The sequence below is a fragment of the Phalacrocorax carbo genome, chromosome 1 (assembly GCF_963921805.1).
Source record: "Phalacrocorax carbo chromosome 1, bPhaCar2.1, whole genome shotgun sequence".
Lineage (NCBI taxonomy): Eukaryota > Metazoa > Chordata > Aves > Suliformes > Phalacrocoracidae > Phalacrocorax > Phalacrocorax carbo.
The window spans coordinates 32084090-32109280 of NC_087513.1; the positions used below are offsets into that span (position 1 = coordinate 32084090).

General features: G+C 41.2%; 1 protein-coding gene across 1 annotated transcript in view; it reads left to right on the forward strand.

The window, feature by feature from the left end:
* The first annotated feature begins 266 nt into the window (after window positions 1-266).
* The window catches only part of NRCAM (neuronal cell adhesion molecule), a 166733-nt gene continuing 141808 nt past the window's right edge, over window positions 267-25191 (forward strand). Inside the window, exon 1 of the mRNA XM_064447646.1 lies at window positions 267-369. The gene's annotated coding sequence lies outside the window, so the exon portion shown is untranslated. The remainder of the gene's footprint in view (window positions 370-25191) is intronic.

Here is a 25191-nt window from a genome sequence, read left to right on the forward strand (position 1 = left end):
GCTCACAAAGCGCGACGACGACCACGTTACTCTGATTTCCACCCGGGTTGGGGGGGGGGGGGGGGGGGGTCGCCAGCCCCAGCGACCCTCTGTCGGGCGGCCAAGATGGAGGCGGCCACCCCGCGCCCCCTCAGGTGCGAGGGACCGCCGCCAGCCCCGCCCCGCCGCGCCGCAGCTCGCGCAGCCGCGCGGGAGCGCGCCCCGCGGTACGGCGGGGGCGGGGGTGCCGGGGAGGTGATAGGCGCGGGAGCGCGCCTGCCTCGGCTCTTCTCGCCGGGCTGCCGAGCGGGCGGGAGGAGCGGAGCAGCGGCGCGGCCGCGGGTCCCCGCCTCGACCCTCTTCCCCCAGGCGGAGGGTCCGCAGCTTCCCGTGAGTACCGGCCATGGCCCGTCCCTGTCACCGCGCCACGCCTTAGGGGCTGCGGGGGCTGCCGCGCCCGCCAGCTTGCGCCGTCCCGGGGCTCCTCTGAGGGGACGGGCGAGCGGGCGGCGGCGCCAGGCGCGGAGACCTTGCGAGGGCGGCCCCGACAGCGGGCTGTGAGGAGGCGCCCGGTGCCGCGGCGGCCGCTGCGGAGGCTTTGTTGCGGTGGCCGGTGCGTCGCAGCCGCGGAGCCGTTCGGGCCGGGCGGAGACGCTCCGCGGCTGCGACGCGCCCCCGTCCCCGGGCGGGTTGGTCGCCATTTCGTGCGCCGGCCGGCGGGGGCGAGGGCCCGGCGGGGGCGGGGGCGGGCGGCGGGTGCGGGGGAAGGAGCTGTCTGTGCTGAAGTGCCGGGATGCGGGTTTCGGCTTTTACACGTTTATTTGTCAGCTTTCCCCCCCCCCCCCCACCCCCCCCCACCCCACCCCCCCGCTTCCGCGCTTCGCTTTTTGCAGCGAGTAGCACCGCCAGTTTTATTTAGGTATAAAACAGCTAAAATCAGGCTGGATGCCGGGCTCTTCCTATTTGCTTTCTTTTTGCTTCTTTCTTGATGGCGCTTAATGCAGAAAATCACAGTGAAGTCTGAGCAGCAAATACACTTGCTCTTTGGTTAAAAAGTAATAATTAACTAAACCTTCAGCTACTGCTGAGCTCTTCAGCATAGATGTGTTAGTTTTGAAGTCTGAAATGTGTTTAAACCAAGGCTTCGGAGTCTAAGTGTAAACAGTACCTGATTAATAATGCCAAGCTGTTTAAATATTTAAGATCATAGCGTGCTTCAGCCCAGTCAATAAGGCCATTCCATCTTGCCAAGTACTCTGTGAACGGAATACTATTTCTTAGCTGTCCATATAGTTAGATAAAACAATGGAAAATGTGATATTTAATTCTACAGGGGAACCTATAGATCATGATAAGATGTCCTTATATCCATAAAGGTCTAGTTTTTCACTGTTTGTTCAAAACAGCCTCCTACTGAGTCAAGAAGGCAGTATTTAGCCACCTGGGTTCCTTTTTTCTAATGTTCCCTGGCTTTGCATATTTCTTTCACTGTTTCTGAGTATTAAAACACATTTTGATTCTTTAGTATGTTACGGAAAAGGTAGATGAAAACAGAAAACTTCATTGCATCTAACAGGTGCACTATTAATAATTACAACTTCTTCCACAATTTAACATAATTGATGTGATAACTTATGGATAGTAATTATATGGGGCTGTGCATAGACTAGGTCACTGTACAACGTCAGAAGGCATCTGGACTTCATTTTGAGTTTGAGAGCAGCATATATGCCAAGGTACACATCTTGCAGGTATTCTTTGGCAAAGGATATAGTCTGGAAAGAGAAGGATACTATAGTGTCGCGTACTGGCTCAAAGGACCCAGAAGTCAGAAAACTGACTTGCAGGTGTGGCATATTTTTAACATTTGTCTAATCTGTTTGATATTACCATTTGCATGTGTCCTGGTTTCAGCTGGGATAGAGTTAATTTTCTTCCTAGTAGCTGGTATAGTGCTGTGTTTTGGATTTAATTTGAGAATAATGTTGATAATGCACTGATGTTTTAGTTATTGCTAAGTAGTATTTACACTAAGTCAAGGACTTCTCAGCTTCCCATGCTCTGCCAGGTGCACAAGAAGCTGGAGGGGGCACAGCCAGGACAGCTGACCCAACCTGGCCAAAATGATATGCCTTACCATATAATGTCATGGTCAGTATATAAACTGAGGGAAGTTGGCCGGGGGGCAGCAATCGCTGCTCGGGGCCTGGCTGGGCATCAGTCGGCAGGTGGTGAGCGGTTGCATTTGTGCATCACTTGTTTTGTATGTTCTTTTGTTATTATTATTTTCTCTTCCTTTGCTGCCCTATTAAACTATCTTTATCTCAACCCATGAGTTTTACTTTTTTTTTTTTTTTGTCCAATTCTCTCCCTCATCCCACTGGTGGGGGCGAGTGGGAGGGTGAGGGAGCGGCTGTGTGGTACGTAGTTGCCGGCTGGGGTTAAACCATGACAGTAGGAATACGCCTCAGGCATTTGTTTAGTTGTTGGCTGTCCTTAGTTTTGAATAGAAATTGCAAAGCAGGTGACCAGAGTTGCTAAAGAGTTTGGTGCTGAAGTCTGTGAAAGTTACTTATTTGAATTTCAAAGTACTGTGAAATTCTCTTGGATGTCTAAAATTAGCTGTCAGACTATATCAACACAGAAGTGGGAAAATGTTGTATTCTGAGAATATTGAATGTAAAGAAGCAAAACCAGAAAGCTGCTCGATGTTGAACTCAGGATCCATTGAATGAATTCACATTCTGGATTGTGCAAAGGCATTGTAGCTAAAGGAAAACTGTCCGGCTTTATGACAGCATTGGGTGATGGGGTATTGTGTACCAGCTGGTATTAATGATGGAGCGAAAACCCTCTTCTCAACTTGCAGAATAAATCCACAATCATACTCCTACTTGTATCTTAGTTCTGTAATTAATCTAACTGTCAACCATAAAAATACTCAAAAGTAATAATGTTCAAGGTGAATGAGATCACTTAGTTATTTCTTACCTTCTTGCAGAAAGCATGATGTTTATCACACATAGAACAGCTTGTTTGATAAGAAGGGTGGTAATAAGAAAATTTGGCTTTTTAAAATAGTCTCTATTTTCAGGAAATGAAATAACAAATCCAGAGGATGCGTACTGTTACCTCCTGTTAGCTTGTTCTGCTTTGGTGTTTCTCTCTGGTGCTGAAAAAGGTGATGGCAGAAGCTTTAGTAACCAGGTCGGAGTTCCTTGGGGTTAATGAGATGTCTCTCTAACTGGCAGATTTTATTGGCTTGAGGATTCTGATTTCAAGTCAGGAAAAGGTAATGCTAGTCTGCCCATTCTTCCTGCTGTAGGGAAATGACTGTCCATGGTATCTGGACATAAAACGTACTGAATACACCAAGGGTTTGGGTTTTTGTTAATAACTTATTGCACAGCTCAAATAGCTCAATCAGACTAAAAATTAAATCTGTTTTGCCTGCGGCTGTGGAATTGCTGTTAGTCTGTAGTTTTACTCATTTGTCCCAAATCACTTTGAATTGCAATTACTTACCTTCCATTATATTGGAATAGTACAGAAAAGCTCTGCGCTTCAGTTTTCACTGGATCCGTTATTTTGTTATGTTTTATGAACCAAGCTGATAAAATGGGAAGCCATACATAAAAAGTATATCTTGGTAATGTTAAGCTGAGGGAATAATGTAGGAGGCTGTCTGCTGGGCAATATGCAATGAATTTCGTTTTGCCTTCCTGAGTGGGCTGATAGTATTCAAAAAATTCAGTTATACTTTCTCCGCAGTGATAATTTGTTGCATTTTAAATTGGTAAGGCTGTGTATTGCCTATTCAATTTAGTATTAAAGATATTGTAACTTATGCATTTATGAATAGCGTCTTAGAAATATAATACTAAGGGAATTTGTAAAGAGTTAATCTCCAATAATAAGATTAACACAATGCACCATAAGTTTTGTCCTACTCCTTGTTAACCAGGAAAGGATAGTTGCGAGCTAGCTATATTGCTTTCTTCTGAGCTCCTGGAGGCTGGCTGAGCTCTCAGTTATTTACCTCAATAGAAAACTGAAAGGGAAAAAGTGAACAAAGGAGGTCTGTTTTGCCTGTCCCACTTGCTGGGCTGTTGTCTTTGCCCTTTTCAGTGAAGGAGGGGGTAGAGCTGGGTCAAAGTTGAAGAACACTGAAAAGGAATTCAAGTCTTATATTGAAATGTGAATGATAGCTTAGTTTGAGAGCTGAACACATTTGTTTGAATTGATTTTTTTTTCTATCTGTGGAGGCTTTAACTGACAGATGGTGATGGACTGGCATATAGACTGCTAGAAGGTACAGCTAGATATGTGTTCAGACCCTGATGAAGATGCTCAGTAAACAAGTACATATCTGATGAGACTTAATACTGGAGATACTGATGCTAGACACTGTGCGACACACTAGACATTTGATTGTGTGAATTAAGGGCAGGCCCCTGCAGCTGGCATACATTCAGACTTACTTGTCTAGCCTAATTGCATTGCAAATACTCTTCTGGATTGCTCTTTAGCTTCTCCCTTCTAGTAAATGTTGAATAAGTACAGAAATGTTCATCTGGATCCTCTATTAACTGTTGTAAGAAGCTTTCAATTTTTTTTTGTTTTCCTGTATGAATCAGGATAAACGTATCTTAGTATTCATTTTGTGAATACACTGTTTTCCTACACTGTTTCGGTTTTGAAATAGCTCAATTCATAATGTGATTACAGCTTTCCCCTTGTTAACTTTTTAGCATGGAAGCATAACAGCTTGAATTATAAAATGTTTCTGTAAGAGCTGACAGTACCCCCATTCTACTTTAAGCAACCAAACTTTATTTAAAAAGCAGCATTTCATGCAGAGCATCTCAGATGCACAAAAATAGCCAAGTGAGGAAAAAAAGGCCGGTTCAACTTATGAGGACGTGACAGCTTTAAAAAACAGCCACATTAGAAAGGAACTAGCTGTCTAAATTGTCAGTTAAATCAGACGGAATCATTATGAATATAGTCTCTCTAAATTCTGTAAATACTCATGTAAGAGTGCTGAATTTGGATGCATCATCCCAGTGGGAATATAGCTATCCTAATACTTTGCACCATTAGGCATATATGACCTTTTAATTTTCTCTGGTTTAAAGTGTATAATTGTTTAACAGCTTGTCTGAGGAAAATAAAAGTTGATCCATAACATCCTGGTTGTATGAGTTAGTCACTGGCCATTAATTAGGCTTTTCTGGATAGCCACCCAAAATATTAACACACTGTTTTCCTTTAGACTGTGACCTAAGTGAGGAGCTGACAGTGTTTATACACGAGTATGGATTTTATTTGTGATTCTGAACTGTGCCTCTCACTTCTGACTTCCCCTTTTCCCTTTTTTCAGCATTGCTGCATTTGTCCAACTTGATTCTGAGGTTGCATCTAAAGGAGTTGCTTTTACAATGTTACAACACTGCAGGGCTCTGTGGGTATGCAAAGGAATTGTATATAATTAATCAGTACAAAAGCCAGCTGTTGTACATCATTTGGAGTAAGGGAACAGTTCTGCTGGTGGAGAACAGTGCCAGGGAGTCAACTGACCAGTGCATAGGCACTGGCCAAGGGAAATCTTCCTGCTGAATGTTGTAGCACGGGCAGGGTAGTAGAAGTGAACAAAATTCAAAGAAAGACTGAAGATAATGAATTATGAAAAAAAAATATCCAGGAGGAGGACTACTGTATGAGGAGAATGATTAAGAACAAAATGTATTATTGACTTTTGCATTAGAAAGAAGTGGTAGAAATGAGGGAGTTGGGAATAAAATTCAGTGGAAAACTTAAAGGGAAAAGCAACAGTCTTGGGAACCCTGAATGTAATAGATCGAGAGAGAATGTATGTACAAATCATGCATAAGAGTGTGTGGGATGAAGCAGGGGATAGCTCCTCGGTGTGAGGTGGGAAGTGCAACCAGCCCTGAGGGAGGAAGGAATTTCGAAAGGCACGTCAAAAGCAGAGAAATGAGTGACTTGAGGGGGAACAGAAGAAGAAAAACAAGAATTTGTTGGTGAAGGGTTGGGTTTTTTTATTGTTTGTTTTTGCTAGGCATTATCAAATCAAGCAATTTGAAGGAAAAGATCACATACCCCTGTTATCTTCATGGCATGTTCCCTGTCATTTAAAGGGGTTTTCAAGAGTATTTAAGAAACTAGTGTTGTTCATCAGTAGGCTTGTACACCACAAGTTACCCTTCGTAACAGGATAGATGGTCCTCTTCACTACTTCTCCAGTGTTTCAAAGGACTGCTGCAGTTCATATCTCTAGGGGAAGCAAAATGCAGGAGGTGCTTGATATGCCTTCCTCATTACAATTTTTTAGCGATATTAAGAAGAGGTAAGCTTGGCCATGGCTATTCTTTGGGTGGGATAAACAGGTTTAGTGACTTGGTTACTGCCACTTTGAGTAAGGTGGAATCTGTGGGTCCCTCCACTAAGCATTTCCACCTGTAGACCAATGCTGTGGTGTCCAGAGAAACTAACTATAAAATAGGGATTTTAATGCCCTTGAGTTGCTGCTCTTTTCTTGAAAATGGAAAGTATCTTTTAATTGTCAGCTCAGCTGAATTTAGTAGTTTTGTTAGATAGCCACATATAATCAAAATCTGGTTCATGCTTTGGATGAGATGTTAATAGGCTGTGCTAGACATTTTACTGGTTTTTAATCTGTTCTGACTAGGTATTTCTTAGTGATGCTTAGAAAAAGGGAGATACATTCCTTTTCCTTTCCCGTCCTTTCAAAGTTGTACAGGAATTGAGTAAATTTACAACAGGGAGCTCCTCATTAAAAGAATAAAGAACAGAAATGGAGTTTTTGCATGTAATGTTGGATAAACTGAGGCCTCTAGTCATTCTTGAGTCTTGAAGCAGTAGGTTTTGCGTTCTGGGTCTGGCTGCTGTGAAGAGTTGTGTTCTCCATGGATGGTGAGTGTTTCTGGTTGTGAGCAATTTAATGGTTCCAAAGTGATTAGGTTTTGTTGTTGTTCAATCAGTCCAAGATATAATGGCAACCCATTTTCCACATCGTGAACTGAGTTCTGAGTAACACTGAAAGATAGAGTCTGCATGTTGCAGAGTCCTGTCAGGTTTTCAGGAAGTCACTGCTTTTGCTGGAGCATGGGGAAATCTTTTCAGTATTGCAGTGATCAAGTCTGTAAGTTATGAAGACAAGAGCCCTTGTCACTAGAGATGGTGGACAGGGTATGGTCTTTTTCACTGGATGTAAAAGATTCCTGCTTTCATTTACCATCGTGTTTGTTTATAGTGAAGTTCAGAGACACCCAAAGATCTTGGCAGTGGAGGTGAAAGGGGGAACATAGGTTCTTGAAGCTGTTGCAGAGAATCCATAGTCTTCGGAGCTCTTCTTCCTGTTGCAGGTATCATTATTCTTCCCTAGGCATAGGTTTGATTAGGACATAGGGGCAGATGAGAACTCTTATCACTATTACTGCAACCCAGTCCCAAGTAATACTACAAGGGTGTTTGGGGCATCTGTGGGGGTGTGAAGGAACCCACCCTTCATATTGGAGCTATATGTACCTTATGTATAGTTTGGCTTGCTTTTGCCTGCTCGTGAGCTGGTTTTCAGTTAGACATCTAAAACAACCAACAAACCTGATGTCAGTGTTCTACACGCCAAGGGTATTTTGAATCCCCCTGAAGTTTGTCTGTGTGTTTTTGACATCATCTAATGTCCTTAAAAGCATCAGATAACAAGGGAGAGAGGATTCCACCTACTGCTTCCCTGACAATGAAGGCTTAGAGCTGGGAAACAGTTTTCTCTAACTTTTTCCTGGATATATTATACAAAGTAAGTAAGGAAGCTGCATGACTGCTCCCCCATCACATGAGCTAACACGTGACTGTCAGAGGAGCAGTGCTAGTAACTGGGACTACAGACCCTGGTCCGTCCTTATTGAATGTTTTTGTCTATATCAATCTTGCATGATATAAAAACTCATAAAAGTTTCTACATAGTACAAATCTGACACCATTAATGTGCAAACAGTTTTAAATATCCATGTTTTCCCTCAGAAGCATTTCATGTATCTATGGACCTTTGAGTCTAGTACTCAACGCTTCATTGTATTGCAATGTGTAACATCTCCCAGACAATGCCAAACTTATAATCTCAATATAAATTGAAACTTCAGGTGTTATTCTGGGTAATTTTTGCAAGCTTTCTGCTTTCCTGTAGCTTGAGCTCTTTAAAAACTGGTGTCTAAACTTTGTTCTAGATACAGACAAAATGAGGAACATCTTAAATTATGTGCAGGCTATTTCTGCATGGTAAGGTTGAAATATAAGCAGTTACATAACAGGGAAGCAAGCCAGCCCAGGGTGGATAAAAGCTAAATTATCTGTCAGACCGTGTAGGTGGTAGTGGCATAAAGTGTGTTTTTAACTTAAAAATTATAAAAGTGTGGGAACATATAAAGGTGAGTGTGACCACCAGAGGGCAGACACATTGTTTAACGACTCCAAACCAAAATCCTTAGAAAAGAGACTGCCTATGCCTGTAAAAATACTGTGAGGTAATGACTAAGTAAATAATACAGTATAGATGCATAGAATTTCATAAACATCAAATAGTATTATATATTATCAGTGTAAGATGAAAGTAAATATCTGTGTAGAACTAACCTGTGGTTTAGTATTCCTGCGATGGAAGTCAGAACAGTTCATCAGATCATGTAGTTTGACCTGTAAATAATGAGTTGTTAAACTTAACCCATTTACATTTATATTGAGTCCAGTAATTTTAATTCAAGCATGTTTCCAGGACTGTGTTTGCCTTAATTTTAAAATGAAAAATGGACTCCTTTCTCAATAGTTTCTCTCATGTAGTTAAAGAATAATTTAATTCTGTCTGAATTAAAGTTCATTTTTTCACAAAGATCCCCCAGCATTTGCATATTCTTTTCCTTTTTGTTATTAATAACATCTATGTTCTTTAAAGCATGTAATTTTCTTCTTCAGAGTATCATGGAAAATATTTAACGTTATGGGTCTAAAATTAAATACTTCCATAAAGAAGCCTTTTTAGGAATGCTGTACTGTAGTTTTTAGTGAAAGACGATGTTCAGTAATTTTTATTTAGCTTTCTTGCTAGGACTGCAGGTGCTTAATTAAAGCATGTCATGTGTTGGCTTTTATTGCTTATGCACCATCTCAAGTTACAGTGGTAGTGTCTTGTCTTTGAATTATTTTCCTGTAAAACCTAGACAGTCTTTGTAAGGAAAGCAAAGTCTTTATCCCCTTGTTTCAAAGTCACAGTATTCTTCAGAGGCAAGTCTTAAAAGCTTTGGTTGCTCTCTTGGAGTCTCAATTCTACCAGCTGTGCTGGAGAGAAACACTGAAGTAGCCTTAAATGCTGCCCCAGATTTCCAATTTCCCCAGTGTCATTTCCAGTAGGCACAGATCCCTTAACAGCAGGATTTCTGGAGAGGTTCTGTGTAAGATGATTTGCAGATATCATCATCAAAACTTTAGGAGTAACTTGGAGAAATTCCTCCAGATAAAGTTTTATGTACTACTTCACAACCTTCCTACCCTCTTGGCATTGAAATGTGAGAGTAGGTTTCTCATCACATCCTGGGAAATGTACTAGCAGAACTGACAGCATCAGACACTCAAGATTATCATAGGAATTAATGATTTATTAAGACTTGTACCGTTCATAGTTTACTTGGCTGATGTGTCCTAGCTTCATTTTCTCCATGTCTAGAAGCCTAGAAACATCTAAAAATAAACCTGAGTTACTGTTAATAATTGGTTGATTTTTGCATCTGGGTTTTTGAAAAATTCAGTTAAAGTTATGAGACTTGACAACCTTTTACAAGGGCTGAATTCTGTCCCTTAAATACAGTGACAGAAACACTATTCCTGAGAACGCGTGCAATAGTTGTAATTTGTTGGAAGTTAGATTGGTGCCAGGGCTAATGCAAAAGTTAGCATTAGTAGGAGGATTAGCCTTCATGTTCATTATGTTATATAGACACTTATGTGTATTTTCTCTCCTGAGGTAAAGCTGTCCTAAGAGTCAAAGATTCCTGTGTTTCCTCCCCCCACCTAGTTGAACTGAGATGATATTTAAAGACACACCAACAGTTACTAACCGTACTCATGACAAACAAGGTTCACACAGCAAGCGAATTATTTTTATTATTATAGATGGGAAAGTTCAAATTACAACTAATATGTAGCTTCCTGGTCTGACTGTTAATAAAAAGACCTATTAATTGGAATGGAAGAGATAGGAGTAAGGAAGTGTGGAGGATAAAGAAAGGGGAGACAAAGCAAAGAGAAGAGGTCTATTTAATTACATGCAAATAGCTACTAACAGAGCTATGTTCTCTTGTTTACTAAAACAAAACCTCAAGCTATCGCTTTAGTGAATGATGCTCATAACTGAAGTATTGTCTGAATTTGCAAAGAATTAAGTTAAAAAGAGTGCAGAAAAGAATCAGTTGTAAGGTTCTTCTCATAAAGGCTGCACATCTGTTCCTTGTCTTGCTGCTCACAAGTAGAAAAATGACCTTTCAGTGATAGTGTCTTGATGTAGGCTCCAGTGATTATTCTACACACTAGAATATATATATGTAAAAGACCTGAATTGTGATACAATGCTGAAACAAAATTGCAGGTTAGTACAAGCCCTTATTTCTCTGAAGATGCAGAATAATGCTGATCCCTAAAGCTGAGTGCCTGACTTACGCTGGATAGTAAAGGATGGAGTGAGACATCTGTTTCTGAAAGCGTGTCTGTAAAAATAGTTGAATATTTGCTTTCATTAGTGGGAGGTTTTATCTGTGGTTGTGGGAAATAATTTAGAATTCACTATGGTGAGCTAATGCACTACTTTGACTAATATTTGATATTTTTCAAAAGCAGAACTCAAATTAGTGGAATTATGAATTTGAATTTCATAATGAATTATTTGATTACTTTCCTCCAGTTTCAATATTAAAGTAGTTTTATAATTAACAAAAAAAGAAACTAAATTGATATTGTGTTGGCATTGCCTTGAAATATGACTCGGAATATAAAACATTTTATGTACTTTTAAATATATTGCTGTTCAACATTAAATTTTACCTCTTAAAAATACAGCTATTGATAATTTTTAACACTAAATATTGCTGGAAAAAACAACCCATCACTTTTCTGATAGAAGACAAAGTATAACTCAACCTTGGTAATGCAATTCAATTTCTGAACACTAGTCCTCAAAGACTTGCACAGAGTCCAAAATGAAACACTTGAAAGTCTGTAAGCAGGACCCAGAAAAGCGACATTTTCTATTTCCCTCATTGTGTTTCTCCCTTCATTGCTGTTTCTACCATCCTATGACAGACTTCAAATACCTGGCATTCAGGCACAGGCATGTAATTAGTATGTAAATCTTACTCTGAGTGCAATTTTGTAATAGTAGGCACAGAACTGTAAAACAAAATTTAAAGATTCTCTTTAAGAAGGCTTACATACTTAAATATGATTAGATGGACTTTGAAGTGAGAATCTTAAAACCTTTGTTTGTTGTGTAAGGACTTCTGAGTTTTTATATAGAATTACTTTGCAAACTTCTGTGTCGTCTTGGAGGCTGTGGCTATCTGTCCATACAATACCAGTCCTAAAGAGACTGTAATTTATGATTACAGCTCCTGGACACAATTAATGGGTATTATGCAGTACAGTTTTTTAGCACTTATATTTTTAAAGAGTATTAAAGCTTGCTCCACTAAATATATTCAAATTGGTCAGAAAAAATATTATTGCTTTACTGTTCAGTACCACAGTTTAAAAACTGCGTGTGCAAGGAAATGTTCAGTGTAAGTATTCCACTTTCAGAAGCATTTCGTGTAGCATACCTCACTCATCAAAAGTTTTCTTTGCTGTTAACAAAGCTGGTTTTGAGGTCATTGATCTTATTGGGGATGTAGAAAGAAAAACTTGGATTTATATCCAACTAGTTTAATTCTGAATAGTGCTTCAGTACTGGAAGGCTAACAACTATATTGTAAAGAAAATACAGTATCCTGGAGATGGCTGAGGGAGCTGGCACTATTCTAGAGTTTGGTGAACCAACATGGCCAGGTTATCCTCACTGACATGATCTTCAGCTGTGTATCATGAATGCATGATATTCTGTTGTAATCAAATTATTAATTAGATTAACAAAAACAAAACTCGATGACAGAAAGGTGATGAGTTTTGAGACTTTGCTTCGTTACATTTTGAAGCAGAGGAAGCAGGGGGTGGGGGGAGGTGGGGCTTCCCTTACACATCCCGCCAACTGTCCTGAGGATTGATAATGTGACTCTGGCAATTTGTAATCATTAGCAATATCATCATACAGTAGCTTTAAGTAAAAAGCTTTCCATTATATGTATCTCTGTTTATTCTCCAAGTTGTGGTTTCTGCTAAGGTTAATTTATGTGTATTTATTTTTCAGGTTATGTATTAACTGTACTATAAATGTGGAAGCCCCAAATTGGCTTCCTGTGAGCAAGCTTAGGTCAGGGCAGGAGAGTTGCTTCTGTGCAGTGCTGTCTGAGCTGAGGTCAGTATTAGTCAAGAGATTTGTGCCCATTCATAGTCAATAGTGTAACTAACCTCTTTGGCATTGGTTACGCTGTTGGGTGTTCTTCTGTAACTTAATACATGTACACATGTATTATCCCTGTGGGTTTTCTTTTCTTGATTATCTGACCCCTTTACTGCTTTGGATAATTGAAAATTAACTGTGCTGTTTAAGGTTGGGGGGGGAAGAAATGAAGGTGGGGATGATAGCTTATGAGGTGATGACTGTATTGCACATCAGCACCAGTTCCCAGCTACTCCTAAGGTGTAACCTGTATGTAAGGTGTACTTCCACCCACCACTAGCAGTTCAAGACGGTTGCAGTATAAAGGTCCCACCTAAGGAAAACTGCTGGAACCATTCAGCAGTGGGTGTTGTGGTTGGATTTTTTTGAGAAGCCACAGTTGTGAAGCTGATTACACTTGGACTGATCTGAGAACCTGTAATGTAAGTGGTAGATGCAACCTTCACCTGGGAAGCACTACTCTAATCCTGTCTGGGTAATGTTTTTAAGTACTTGCAGGAACATTGGTGATACAGTGAATTTACTTCAAGTATTTGAGAAAAATGTGTGAGAAATGCGTGGGGTTTTATTTTTTCCATCTGGTGTCATTAAGATTACATGAAAATGTCTCAGTCTTAAGGGCTTTTTCTGGTCTGCTGTCTATGTAAAATGGGAGTAATGCTTCTAAGATTAATCTGAAGCTTGAATTGGTCATTTGATGACTTTCCATTATTTAGTTCAGTGCAACTTTGATAAAACAAATATTTGTAGGTATTATGCCAAAAACTTTAATCTGGCAACCATTAAGGAAGCAGTACAGATGCAGATGAAGTAGGCTTAATGTGAAGGCAAATGCTGGGAAGCGACTGTAGTGTATTCCTTGAAAAAGACAATGGAATCCTTTGTCTCCAAGTAACTTTCCCAATATTTTTGCACAGTCAGACAGCTGTTTGTTTAAAGGATGGATGGGAAAAGTAATTGACTGTTTTCTGTTGCATTGGGTAATGCTCATCTGGGGAATCTAATCTCTCAGGGTCTGATGGTCCTTTACTGGATGGTGATGGGTGTCTCTTCAGCTGGATTAGACGAGACTCCACAAAATATTTTCTGCTCTTTATGCACAATCTATTTCTCTTGGTTACATTAAGCTCTGTACGAAACATTTCCTGGCTGTCTTGCATATATACAGGAGACTGCTGCATAACCAGGAACAGTTTCAGCTGTCTTGGGGAGCCTCTGTGAATGTCAGATTCTTGACCAGGGATGCTATTCATGCATTTAAGCATACAAGCAACTCCCATCGGTTGGCCTATGCACAGCAGGAGCTGCCTGGGGAAACTGCAGGGACTGTCCACAATTTCCATCTGGAGAGGTCCTGTTTACCGGCTGCCTTGTTGTAAAGGCAGGTGGGAGCTTGCTCAGTCACTGTGCCGCACAGGGGACACAAGGGGCCGATTTGAGATATTTCAGCCAAACGGTTCCTCGACCGTGCTGGGAGATGGTGAATAAGTACACTGGGTATGCACACAGACAGGGTCCTGATACTTTAGCTATAGGACACACTTGAATGTCTGTCGTCTTCCCCTGCCCCCCCCCCCCATATTATAAATTCTATAGACCTTGCCACAATATACAGTATATTGTTTTAGACCATAATCTGATAGTAAAATCAAGATAAAGGAACTGATGCACACTTGAAAAAGCTTCTGGAAAACATTTGTGGTATTTTGCCTTTTTTATGGAAGCACAGCGAGTCTTAAGTGTAGTTTCTATGCTAGTATCTATTGCTGACTTTACAGCCATTGCCACAAACAGCATGTAATGTTTCAAATAGCATACTATAGCTTCTGAAATTGGAGATCTTTGTTCTGATTACAGCAATGGTGTAAAAATGTTAGTAGTTCATCAAGGCACTATAGCAGTAGAGTTGAGCAATGGGAAATTGCAGCAAGCTTCTGAGCTTTCAGTTGATGGAGGCTGTGAGAGTATTGCCACAAATGTATCCTTCTCCCTTGGGCATCTGCTTTTAGCTGCTGTCAGAGATGAGACCCTGGGCTAGATGGATCTTTGTTATTATGCTAAGTGAATGCCAGACTTGGTAGGACATGCAGCACTTGTATTTGCAAATTTAAAGAGAATATCAGATTTAAAACTAAACCATCTCAGGGCTTGGAAATCTACTGGACTCTCTAGGATATTTTTCTGAGAAATGTCAGTGTAATAATTGAATATATCTGTAACTGTAGTGCTGTGTGTGTGTGTTTACTAAGAGTGAAATCCTGTCTTCTAACTTAAACCCATCTGTACCAGAATTTGAACTATTTGGTATAGGGTAGCAAGCCAGCCTGACCAATACAACTTTGTTTTTATCATTTTGCCTCATGAGAAATAAGAACTCTTTGAAAACCAGTCCAATTAAGTGCTTGTCTTCCTTTCATTAAAAGCATTAAGGAATCATTAGGATATCATATCTAACTTTGAATTTGTTCTTGTGCTGAACAGGGCGGGAGGCAAATGTTTAAACCTGGTGGCTTCCGGAAGTCTGTTCCGACCTTAACTACTCTAATTCTGAGATGTCCTCTCTCCACTTCAGAATAAGTCTGTCTATAGTTCTTCTGCAGGTGGACATTTCAGGAGTATAGGAGGGAATAACGCTCTTTTTCCAGTGATCAGGGCACAGAAGTGGGATATCTTCGTTCTGGTTTTTTTGCTGGTCTTTATGGAGACTCGGTCACTTCTGTTCTCTGTCGTACCTGCTGGCACCCAGGGTGTGCTTGTGAAAGCCTCCATCTGCTCTGAGCCCCTGTGCAAGAGGGAACGGCTGGGAGAGCTGGTGTGCCAGGTCACGTTCTCTGATGAGCCTTTGTTCTGTAGTAAATCATCACCAGCTCTTCTTACATAGGGCTTCCAAGTTGGATCTCCCATCCTCGGGTATGTGTTTTTCTCAGCCAGGTGGTTAGAAAGTGGGCAGGAGTACTACTGATTCTGCTTCTCAGAGGTAGCTGTGGTCCCCATCACATCTGACTTGCACAGGATCGCAGAATGGTAGAGGTTGGAAGGGACCTCTGGAGATCATCTTGTCCAACCCCCTGCTTGAGCAGAGACACCTAGAGCAGGTGGCACAGGAATGCATCCAGGCACATTTTGAATGTGTCTAGGGAAGGAGACTCCACAATCTAAACACAACCTTTCCCAGTTCTCCTGGAGAACTCTTGTAGATTTCAGGTGCTTAATTACATCTTCTGAGAGACCTGTAGAGTGATGCACAGATGATAAGTGTTTACCCAGAATATATGCTTCTGTGCACAGGGGTATGAAGGAAGTCAGCTCTCTAGGAAATTCTAAGGCTCATCTGGGACTTGTATAGTGTATTTGGGTGTCTGCCTACATCCTGGGACTTTTTGATGCTACAAACTGAATTGCTGTTCAGAATTGAAGTGGGATAAGGTGGGCTAGCATAAGGTTTCATTTTAACTTCCCACCCTAAAGTTATGGTCAGCTATATTAATGGCAAAACTTTGTGTTACCATCCCACCCCGCACAGACATGAATAATTCAACAAACTGGAACATCAGGCTGTAGTTCAGTTTCTGAGGACAAGTGGTGATAGTTCTTTAATTTAATTTGTATTTTTACTAAAAGATTAAACTTCAGTTCATACCCCTGTGATGTTTATGTATACCACAAATGCTACCAAAGGACTACTCGTAAAATAAAGAAAAAGCCCAAAAGCAGTCTTACTACATGAGCGCAGCTCCTGGTTTGGGTGTTGCATTTGTGAATAGAAGACATTGATTTGATGTCACAAGTATTTTTAACAGGATTACAAAATGCAAATAGCATTATGTAAGACAGATTACCTATGGCTTTAATACAGGATTGTTTTTAAGCCAGAGGCTACATTTTGCTGGGTTATATATGTTTGTTTATAACCAAGCACATTAGGATTAGGCTCAGCAGAATACCATTTTCCAAATCTTTGATATTTTCAGGTTAAATTACTTCATTTTTTTAAACTTGAAATAATCACAGTTCAGATTTTAGATTCATAATTCTTAAATACTTTCAAGGTGAATAGCTTCTTTGTTTAGTATAACAACAAACGATCTGATTTACATAGGTAAAATTGGAAATTGCTGTTGTCCATCATACCCCCTATAACTTTTCTTCTGAAGGCAGACAGCCACATGGTTCCAAAAACAACACAAAAGACCAAATGCATTTCCTGCCCAGTAGAACGTATGTGGATGACATGTCACATTACGAAGCAAATTGGTGAAATGTTAGCTTTGTAGTAAACTACAAGGCAGTTGAACTCCAAAACATTTCTGAAAGGCCTCATACGTACAGTAACACAAGTTCTTGACCTTTTAGTGAATGAAATTTCGGGAAGGTTGCACAGCTGGCACGGAACAGCTTCATGTGACTCTGCATTGTTGTCATTGCATTATGCTCTGAATGCCTGAAATGTGCCACTCCCTATTAGACAGACATGAGAAAGAAAGTCTCTTACAAAGGTAATGTTTCCTTTTGGAAAAGCTAAAAAGCTTTTGCAGAGCTAAAATCTTTGATGTAGTCAGCAGCCAGGGTTCCCTACTGACAGACTTAACTGGAAACATGCTTTTTGTACGCCCAAACTAGTTTGTTTTTGTATTTCACTGTGGCTTATGCCCAGTTTCTTTCAAATATGTTGACATCTAGTTGGAGCACCAGATTACTTCCAAACCTTTATTACCCTGGGATTCTCAGGGAAACATTTGGCAGCATTTCCCACATTACAAGGTACATTTAGTATATACAGGCAAGGAAGAAAAAGTAGAAACTTAAGAGAAAAAGGGGATTTAAGCACTTGTGAGATGCTTGCATATTTATGTGCAATACTAACAAAAAAATATCCCAATCTATAGCTTGCATTTGTATACCTTCTTCCTCCTATTTTAAAGAATAAAGGTTTTCTTGCGTTCTGTGACTTGTGGTCATATCTCTTATTGCAACTATATAGTTTTCCCATCAGCTTAGTTTTCATTTCTGCAGAGCTCTGTTATGTGAGTACCAAAATACAGCTCCCAAATGCTACAGGCCATAAGGAGTTTGAATGTTATGGAGATAATCAGAGCCTATCCTTTTAGAAGATAAATTCCTGTAGTATTATCAATCTGCCATTTTTAGGTAACATTCAGATGGATACTGATGTGCTCTGAGGGGGATCATAACGATTTTTGAGAGACCTGAGAAGTGGGATACTGACTTTGAAAATTTTTTGATGGTGATAATTTATGGTAAAAATTGGCTGGAAGGTACCTTAAGAAAAGCTCCTTTTTAAGTGATAACATACAATTTATATTAAAGAGAAAAATACAATGGGGTATGAAGTTTTGTGTTCCTTAAATACCAAGCAAGCAGCTGAGAAAGCCTATAGCTCTGTGATATGGACACAAGTTCTCCTCATTGCTGGGTTAATATCAGTGTACTTGATAAACTTGATGAATGAAGTTGCCTCCTGTGGTAAATAATGCATGGGAGAAGGTGAAGTGGGAGCAAACACAATGCAACTCCTTTTCTATGTTCTTCCCCTCTTCCCACTGCCGCCTCAGCTGGCTCTGAATGGGCACAAGGAGGAAAAAAGTTAGCTTTCTGAGGTGGTTTATGCAGCTCATGCCAAATGTTTTCTGTGCCAAACATACTCAATTTGTAAAAGGTGAAGTGATAGGTGTTGAATGCTTGTGGACACTGAAATATCTATCACTTCATTTCATACACAAAACTTATGTATCTGCCTTGGCCTTTAGTTGTAGAGAATGACTGAAAATCTATGCTTTTTTTATACAGTTATAAAAAATGATAGTAGGGCAAGAGGGAGTATAACTCACCACTTCTATCTTATGAAAGCTGACTTCTCATTTTCTACAAAAAGTATGTGTAGCAACGACATCTTTAGAACACTGAACGACACTTCTGCAATACTTCCTTTGACTTTTCATTTCCAGAACAAGGTCTATGAATCTTGCCCTTCTATATGCATCTATTTAGAAATAACATTTTTACTGCAGCTGAAATAAAAACTTCAGTTCAACATCAGTCTATAAAATTAGGAAATGTAGTCTGCAATGTCCAGTGTTGTTTTAGGCCTTGCTATAAGACTAGTTAAAACTACCATTTACCTTGATTCTGAATTAAACCTTTCTATAGTTTGATATAAGAAGCTGATATTCTTGTGGGTTTGTAACCTCTTTCTTAATGAACTAATTATAACTCTAAAATTTTTCTATTATTCATTTACATGCATACATTTTTCCTATGGGATATGAGATTCAAGTGAAGTCTTTTGCGTAAAGAGTTTTTTCTAGCTATTGTAGCAAAGACTACAGTAGTTGGCACATAAAGATATATTTAGTATTTGCACATATAGCTCAATGTGTCTTGGTTTGAGTGCTTTCATCCATTGTCAAATTTGGCATTTATTAGTAAACTGATTTATCTTTAGAATTAATTCTTTAATTTTTTCCCCTGTCATTCATATAACTTCTTTTATTGTTTAAGAAATCCTGTTGGTGTTAGTGTCTGGGTAATCCTGATGAATGAATGGGACTGTCTCGTTCTCAGAATAAACAGTCTATTGGCATAACACAGCCCAAAACCTTTTATGAGTACCTCCTGCTCCAAAACTAAACACATCTCTCCCCTTCTTGCCTCTAAGTGCAAAACATCTTGACAAAACCAAGGATCTGAGATGACGTAGCCCTTGACTACCATTGCCGGTTCCTGGCTTTTCCAGTGTGTACCCTGAAAAGTGTATGAGGTGAAAGGGTGTGAAACAGTGCCGTGATGGGACAGTAGAAGGAAAGCAGTGAATGTTTCCCAGCGTGAGTGTGCTGCTGGAAGAAATGGCCCCTTCCTCTATTACCTGCAGACTTATAGAGCTACAGCTGTTGGCTGCAGTCTTGTTCTTTTGTACAACTCCTTGTAACCCTCTGTGCTGCCTTTCAGCCCAGCTGAGCAATCTGGAGAGTGCATGTGCTGCAGGCATGTCTAGTATGAAGCAAGGGAGGGTTTGACTTCCTCAAGTCAGAAATTATCTCCTTTTCTTTGGACTGATACAGGGAGGAGGTAAACATATGGATGTGTAATAGATATGACTGCAGAGCTTCCTCCATGTCTTGACCCTACCAGCTTATTTAAACAAGCTAGAGGAATGGTGCCTCTGTGAAGCTTGAAGCATGTGACAGCTCTTCTCATTGGTACAAATAAGCCAGACATTGGCACTGCATTGTTTAGTAGTGAGTTAGTAGCGCTGAGGTAAATATAGCAAATGTCTAGCAGGTTCTTCACCACCTCCATCTCACACCATTCCATAAATTGAAGCTGTTTTTTCCTCCGAGAGCAGAAGGGTGCCTGCCCACCTGGGTAAGGTAGAACCACTGGTATGGCAGCTCTAGAAAGGTTAAGTCCTTATGCTGAGTTTCACAGAATCACAGAATGGTAGGTGTTGGAAGGGACCTCTGGAGATCATCTTGTCCAACCCCCTGCTTGACCAGGTACACCTAGAGCAAGGGGCACAGGAACATGTCCAGGTAGGTTTTGAATATTTCTGGAGAAGGAGACTCCACAACCTTTCTGGGCAGCCTGTTCTACTGCTCTGTCACCCTCGCAGGGAAGGAGTTTTTCCTCATATTCAGGTGAAACTTCGTCTGTTCCAGTTTGTGCCCCTTGCCCTGTTCTTGGGAACCACTGAAAAGAGTCTGGCCCCATCCTCTTGACACCCATCCTTTAGATATTTATAAGCATTGGTAAGATCCCCCCTCAGTCTTCTCCAGGCTGAACAAGCCCAGGCCTCTTAGTCTTTCCTCATGAGAGGTGCTCCAGTCCCCTGATCATCTTGGTAGTTCTCTGCTGGACTTGCTCAAGCAGTTCCCTGTCTTTTCTTGAAGTGGGGAGCCCAGAACTGGATGCAGAACTCCAAATGTGGTCTCACTAGGGCAGAGGAGGATACAGGGGGAGGATAACCTCTCTCAACCTGCTGGCCACACTCTTTTTAATGCAGCCCAGGATACTATTGGCCACCTTGGCCACAAGGGCACAGTGCTGGCTCCTGGTCAACCTGTTGTCCACCATCACTCCCAGGTCCTTCTCAGCAGAGCTGCCTTCCAGTAGTTCAGCCCCCAGTCTGTACTGGTGCATGGAGTTGTTCTTCTCCAGGTGCATGACCTTGCACTTGCTCTTGCTGAACTTCATGTGGTCCCCCTCGGCCCAGCTCTCCAGCCTGCCCAGGTCTTGTTGGATGGCAGCACAGCCTTCTGGTGTATCAGCCACTCCTCCCAGCTTGGTATAATCAGCAAACTGGCTGAGGGTATGCTCTGTCCCTTTGTCCAGGTCATCGATGAATATGTTGAACAGGACTGGACCCAGCACAGACCCCTCCAACCAGACTCTGCCCCCTTGATTGTGACTTTGAGCTCTGCTGTTCAGTCAGTTCTCAATCCACCTCACTGTCTGCTCATCTAACCCACACTTCCTAAGCTTACTTATGAGGATGTTATTGGAGACAGTGTCAAAAGCCTTGCTGAAGTCAAGGTAAACAACATCCACTGCTCTTCCTTCATCTACCCAGCCAGTCCTGCCATCATAGAAGGCTATCAGGTTGGTGAAGCATGATCTTCCCTTGGTGAATCCACGTTGACTACTTCTGATAACCTCTTTTTCCTCTACATGCCTGGAGATGACCTCCAGGATGAACTGCTCCGTCACCTTTCCAGGGATGGAGGTGAGGCTGACTGGCCTATAGTTTCCCAGGTCCTCCTTCTTGCCCTTTTTGAAGATTGGAGTGACGTTTGCTTCAGCAATGTCACAATTACCTTGTTCAGCAGTGGGCCCACAGTTTCCCCAGTCTGTCTTTTACTACCAATGTATTTGAAGAAGCCCTTCTTGTTATCTTTGACATCCCTTGCCAGATTTAGTTCCAAGTGGGCCTTGGCCTTCCTCATTGCGTCTCTGCATACCCTGACAACATTCCTATATTCCTCCCAAGTGACCAGTCCCTTTTTCCACATCCTGTAAACTTCTGTCTTCCATTTGAGTTTCACTAGAAGCTCTTTGCTCATCCATGTGGGTCTCCTGGCTCCTCTGCTTGACTTCTTCATAGGGATGCACCAATCTTGAGCTTGGAGGAAGTGGTACTTGAGTATTCACCAGCTCTCTTGGATGTCTCTGCCTTCCAGAGCCCTAGCCCATGGGATTCCTCGAAGCAGGTGTTTGAAGAGGCCAAAGTTAGCTCTCCTGAATTCCAGGGTTGTAATCCTACTTCTTGCCCTGCTTCTACCGTGCAGTATCCTGAACTCCACCATCTCATGGTCACTGCAGCCAAGGCTACCCCCAGCCCTCACATCCTCAACCAGGTCGTCTTTGTTGGTATAGGTCCAGCAGCACATCTCACCTCGTTGGCATCTCCACCACCTGTGTCAGTTATCCTCAGTGCTCTGCAGGAACCTCCTGGATTGCATGTGCCTCACCATGTTGCTTTTTCAGCAAATATTAGGATGGTTGAAGTCCCCCAAGAGAACCAGGGCCTGTGATTGGGAGGCTACTCCCAGCTGCCTGTAGAAGGCCTTGTCGAGTCCCTCTTCCTAATCAGGTCGCCTATATCAAACACCCACAACAGTGTCACCCATTTTTGCCATCCCCTTAATTTTTATCCATAAGTTCTCAACTCATTTTTCCTCCACTCCTAGGTAGAGCTCAACACATTTCAGTTGCTCCCTCACATAAAGAGCAACTCCCCACCTTGCCTTGCTGGCCTATCTTTCCTAAAAAGCCTGTAGCCATCCATGACAGCATTCCAGTCATGTGAGCTATCCCACCATGTCCCTGTAACTGCAGTCAGATTGTGGCCATGCGACCGCACACAGATCTCCATTCTCCTCATGCTGTGTGCATTTGTGTGCAGGTGTTTCAGAGAGGCAACTGAGCATGCAGGTTTCCCTGGAGGGATGTGCGAGGATCCACTGTAGCTATACGCAATCTTGACGTGGTTGGTCGTCTTATTGTCATCTCGTGAGGCAGCTAAGGCACCTTTGTGGCTGCTCTGGTTAGCCTGGCTTATCCCCCTGTTGGATGTGACAGTATTAGCGTTGCCACTTTGGCCCTCACCCCTCAAGTCCTTCAGTTTAAAGCCTGCCTTACCAAGTTGCCCAGCCTGCTGCCAAAGATTCCCTTGCTCCTTCTAAAGAGGTGGATTCTGTCCCTCCCTAGCAGGCTATGGTTCCTGGGGAAAGTCCCATTGTCCTAAAAACCAAAACTTTTGTGACGGCACCAGCCAGATAGCGAAGAGTTGATTTGTATTATTTGTCTATTATTGACTGCCCATTTTTCTCCAACTGGTAAAATGGAGTAGAAGATGACTTAGGAGAAGATAAGTTTCATCTTTCTGGATGCAGTCTTGCCTTGAAGAGGCTGACGCTGCTCTCTGACCAAAAGGTCATGGGTTTGTTGTACACTGCGGATATGAGTATGGTGATGATTTAGCCTTCTGTTTTCCAAAGCTGTATTAAACCACTGTGGCCCAGCCTACGTTACTGCTTACTCAGCCTGTTCTAAGAATTCAAACAATTAACTATAGATGATATCACCTAATTCCACTCTGAAATGAAAGAGAATGGGTGGTCAAAAAACCTCCTGACAAGAGCTGTTTTGCTTCGAATAATGCAAATGAAGCATCCGAACCCAGTGAGCAGGGAGCTTTTCTCCTGTAGCCACAGGTCTTTGTTCCCTTTTCTGACAGACTGCATATCCTTTCATCTCCGTGATTAGTAGAGCTACTGCTATGGTCATTCTGAAATGGTAAGTGTGTGTCTAGCTGATGTTGGCCCCTCTTGTATTTAGGAAGTCTCTGCACAAGCATGTTTAGCTGTCTTTATGTTGGAGCTTGTTAATGGCCAGTAACAAGCTACTATAAATTAATTTGCAGATCACTGTTTACTCCAGTGCCTTTGTCAGAGATGTGAGGAAAAACTAGTACCTCTGCATAATAGAAGTGCTAAACATATTGCAAGAGGGGGAATATTTCGCAGATCTTTTTTTTTTAGTAGCAAGGGGTGTCTTTAATATGATTTCTTCCATAATCAATTTGAGAAAACAGAAGTTGGACACTATTAGTTAATCATGTCTTTTGGTGAGTCTTAGCAAGAAAGTATCTGTATCCTAAAGCCAGTTTTGCAGACCTTTGTCTATTAAGAAAGTAATCTATTAAGATTATACCATCTTATTCCTAATAAGAGAGCAATTTCTATACATGACAGAAAAGACAAGATGGGGAAAATTGTTTTCGAAAATATTTTCCAGTGTGACTGTAGGTTTTTTTTGCTGAGATGTGAGGGAGAAAAGAGGTTTTTGAGGGAAGGCAAAAATTACACAACTGCAGATCCATCTGTATTATGTGTTTATACTATAAATATCATATATGTATATACAGCATACATAAAAAACCATGTTATTTTTCTCTGTTGCTTTCCCAGTACTTGGTTTGGTGTGTTTTTCACACAGTGATGAGGGTTGCACTGACCTTTCTTAGAAACACTAATCATAAACCCAGTATTTCATTCCAGATATTTTTTTTTAACAATGAATTCAGAATTTATTGCATAGCTAATTTTTTGTTTGACTTTCTTATGCTATTTTATTGTCTGCTGACTTCATACTGCAAGGCCCTTCTGCAGCTACTTGCGGTCAGACCTTGTCTTTATGGTCAGAACAACTTGGGAACACTAGGAGGCTCAGAGTTTGCTCCTTTTCCAGGTCATTTCTGAATACATTGAACAGCGTAAGTTTGAGCATGGATCCCTGCAGGACTCGGGACAGCCCAGCCTCCTTTCCCTGTATGACATGATTACTAGTTAGAGTCTTAAAGCTACACCTTTCATAAAAAACAGAATCAGTAATGAAGGGTCCAACCCCGTACTTTTTCCTCTCCATTACTTAATGCCTAGTCTGCATTTATCAACCAGTGTTAGGTAGCAATAACTGCTGTTGGATACTTTCTCTGTCTCCTGGTTGCTGTCGTTTTAGCTTGCTTTGGTGTCCTAAAATGCAGGCTACAGCAGTTAAACACCAACAAGTCTAAGGTACTGAAACTTGGAAGGGGGAACAGGGAGAATAGTGTGTAAGGAATGACACAGGTGCCATCTGTTCTATGTGTTTTCTTGTTGGAAATACTTGGGAGGAAGTTCATAGCTGTGTACAAATCAATGTCTTCTTTTCAAGGTCTAACAATATAAGTTAGAATTTTAAAATTATTGATAATAAAGCAATTGAAAGTCTGATAGCTGGTTTGTCCATCTTTGATAGCAAAGCATCTTTAGTGCTTGATTCATGTTTTAAAACAACCTTGTTATTACATGGAAATGCATACCCAGACTGACTTAAAATTATTGTTTTAATTACTTATGGCATAAATGTACGATTCAAAAGCATGTGATTTCTGTCCCCCAGAGACGTAATCGTTTAATGATAGTCACATTTTTGTAGAGTTCTTTTACACAGATGCTTGTTCCACTTTGGTGGTTCGATTTAATATATGCCAATAATTGAAGATGAGATCATTC